The following is a 3,572-nucleotide window of genomic DNA, read 5'->3' on the forward strand; positions in this document are numbered from 1 at the left end:
CCTTTGCAAATGGAGCCTGATTCGGGAGCCGCCATTTCGGCAATGTCCCTGAACCAGTTCCGCTCACTTTTTCCGGCAGTACCTGTGAAGCAAACGAAGTTGACGCTCAGGACTTATACGAGCGAACCTGTGAAGCCATGCGGTGTTTGTTTTCTCAGACTTGAGCACAACGATCAGTGCCAGCGCTTGCCGTTGTACGTGCTTCCCCAGATCGGGCCAGCGCTGTTCGGGTGCAACTGGCTTCAGCAAGCGCGCGTCCATTGGAGCTAAGTTCGCGGCCTGCAGCTGCTACGGGGCGAGACAATACTAAGCGCTAAAGGACTTCCCGAGCTACAATTCTTGCTTGACCACCACAAGGACCTCTTCAGGAACGAGCTAGGCACCATCCGAGGGGAAAAGCCGAGTCCTGTTTTCAAAGATGGGAAGACTCCAAAATTTTTCAAAGCTCGAAACGTTCCGTTTTCTCTAGAAAGTACTGCTGAGCAAGAGTTGTCTAGACAAGAACAGATGGGCATATTGACACCGGAAGCGAGTACGCCACTCGGTAGCGACAACGGTAGCGAGTGGTGCCAGTTTTGAAGCGGGACGGGTAAATAGGAGTATGCGGCAATTACAAGCTGACACTGAACCCCATACTAGACGTTGAACATTGCCCAAGCCCGACGAGCTGTTTGCAGCCCTCGCTGGCGGACAGCAATTCTCTAAAATTGATGTTAACAGGGCGTACCAGCAAGTAGAAATGGATCCGCAGTCAAAACGGTACCTTACGTTTAACGCCCACAAGGGTCTTTACGCTGTGCATCGTCTACCTTTTGGAATCGCTTCGGCACCTGCAATATTCCAAAAAAATAATGGATAATATCTTGAAGGGCCTCAACTTCGTGTTTTGCTACATTGACGACATCCTAATTACGGGTCGCTCAAAGGAAGAACACTTGCAGAACCATGACGCAGTTTTCAAAAGACTGTCAGAACATGTAGAATTCACGTCAAGCCATCGAAGTGCGAATTCTTTCGTGACGAGCTGACTTGTCTGGGCTATGTAATCAACAAACACGGCATCCACCCAACGGACGAAAAACTGGCCGCAATAACCAAGGCACCGGCGCCAACAGATAAGCACCAACTTCAGTTGCTGCTGGGCCTCATAAACTAATATGGAAAGTTCCTTCCAAACTTATCTACTGTTCTTTTCCCCTTAAATAGGCTCTTGCAGAAAGGCGTCGCCTGAAATTGGAACACGGCTTGCGATCGCGCCTTTCAGCTCATCAAGCAGCTGCATTCGTCAGCTCCTGTCTTGGCGCACTATGATCCAGGCCTGCTCCTGCAGTTATCTTGTGATGCGTCCGCCGACGGCGTAGGTGCAGTATTGTCACACATTTTTTTTCCGACGGTCAGATAAGGCCAATAACGTATGCTTCACGCACCTTGAGTCTTGCTGAGGAAGGCTATAGCCAATTCGAAAAAGGAGCCTTAGCTTTTGTGTTCGGCGTTAAAGAATTGCATTACTACGTGTATGCAAGGCATTTTGTTTTGATCATGATCACGGACCACAAACTTTCGGCTACAATTTTCGATCGTACGACTGGCATACCAGAAATTGCCACCGCAAGACTACAACGATGGGCAGTTGGTTTGTCGGCCTATTTTTCCTTAAGGTTCCGGCCTTCTGCGCAGAACGCTGACGCAGATTGCTTGTCTAGGCTGCCAATAACACAGCCGACGGTCGAAGAGCAGAAAGAATCTTTTTATGACCTATGCTTCGACACTATGCCGATCAAAAGCTCATGAAACTTCACTTGATGCTACATTGCGTACTGTTACCCATCATATCTTGTCAGGCCGGCCGCGTAGTCTCCAAGATGAAATGAAACCGTTCTTCCATAGGAGACTAGAACTGTCCATACATCGAGGATGCATTATGCTGGGAATGCGCGTACTTGTTCCCGAAAAATTCCACACGTTCAATTTGGACGAGTTGCACCAAGGTCATCCAGGTGTTGTTCGCACCAAAGAACTAGTAAGGAGCTACGTTTGGTGGCCTACTATCGATAGTGACATAGCTCGTTTCACCGCGTCTTGCACCGCTTGCGCGTCTAATCGCAAACTGCCGCCTAAAGCGCCCTTGCATCCTTGGGCAGGGCCTACGCGACCTTGGCAACGGTTGCATGCCGATTTGACTGGGCCGATAAGCTGAGTGACGTACCTCATGGTGGTTGACGGCCATTCAAAATGGCCAGAAGTGTTTCCAATGCGGACAACCACCAATGAGGCAACCATTCCGTGCCTACATGAATTGTTTTGCAGATTCGGATTTCCCGAGACTTTAATGTCCGACAACGGCATTCGGTTCACTTTTGCAGATTTCCAGTAGTACCGGCAGCGAGTAGGAACCAGCCACATGAGAACAGCTCCGTATCATCCCAGCAGCAACGGCCTGGTAGAACGTTTCGTCCAGACTCTGAAGGGTGCACTTCAGAAGTCAAGCCGACCCACATCACCGTCGGAGCTCGCAGACTTCCTCCGACTACTGCAGAGGCACCCCCTCTTGCTGTTGGGGAGGCGCCAGTTTCAGGAGACCAGTCGCCGCAGGCATCGTGCGACTACGTTCAGCGAAGGAGACATCGTGCGTGTCCGCAATTTTCGCCGAGGACCAAGGTGGTTCAGTGCTACCATTCTCGCACGCACCGGTCCAGTGTCGTATTGTGTTAGTGTGGTGACCCCTCGGGGTGTGTGTGAGTGGGTGCGTCACCGTAACCACATCGTACGTGCTCCGGACTCTGACGCCGCGGTGGTCACAGCCACCGACTTCCACGATGAAGACCATGTCACAGCTGGCACTAGCGCTAGCTGCCCCACCGTGCCTGTGGAACAGCCGTCGACACCCAGGGAAGCCGCCGAACAGGGTCGCCACCACCCACTACGTCAGCGCGGACCTCCCGAACGCAACGACACCTAATCCTACTACAGGACAGTAAACAAGTGTGGGGGAGATGTCGCGCGCCTAGGCGACAAGGCGTCACAGCTAGGCATGCGCCGTGGTAGCGGCGCAAGCATTATCACTCGGTGCTTGTGCTTAAAAGCGCCGGCATTCAAGCTGGCGCACGCTTTCATTCCTGTAACACAGAACCGGGCAGTTCGCCCGCCGTCGTTAAGTTGATGTCTAAATAAAGCCGTATTGTTTTCGCTCCACCGTTGCGCTGGTGGTGGTGCTGGTGGTGGTGCTGGTGGTGGTGCTGGTGGTGGTGCTGGTGGTGGTGGTGGTTGTGGTGATGTTGAAGCAGGCGGGGTTAGCCCACCGTTGCGCTGTCCCTCTGTCAGACACGACAAAATCGCGGTAACGTTGGGTTTACCCTTCGAGTGTACGGATTGGCAGCCCCTAGATATAGAGCAATTTCCGCAATGGCGTACGTAATTACGGAAGTTACGGTAATTAGCTTTCTAATGAACTATAGGTAGCTACAGCAAATTAGTAATTTGGGGGCCGTACTCGACACTACCTATACCAACGATCAAAATTTGTATAGCGGAGTTCATATGGGAACTATACGTGAACAATTAGTTTCCCTTGG

At 51.6% G+C, this 3,572-nt stretch overlaps 1 long non-coding RNA gene across 1 annotated transcript; it reads left to right on the forward strand.

Moving 5' to 3' along the window:
* Positions 1-965: 965 nt before the first annotated feature.
* Positions 966-3,192, forward strand: LOC129385395 (uncharacterized). Its single transcript, XR_008612938.1, has 2 exons — positions 966-1,357; positions 2,364-3,192. It is a non-coding gene; the product is annotated as an uncharacterized lncRNA (long non-coding RNA).
* Positions 3,193-3,572: the final 380 nt, after the last annotated feature.

The sequence above is a fragment of the Dermacentor andersoni genome, chromosome 7 (assembly GCF_023375885.2).
Source record: "Dermacentor andersoni chromosome 7, qqDerAnde1_hic_scaffold, whole genome shotgun sequence".
NCBI classification, from domain to species: Eukaryota; Metazoa; Arthropoda; class Arachnida; order Ixodida; family Ixodidae; genus Dermacentor; species Dermacentor andersoni.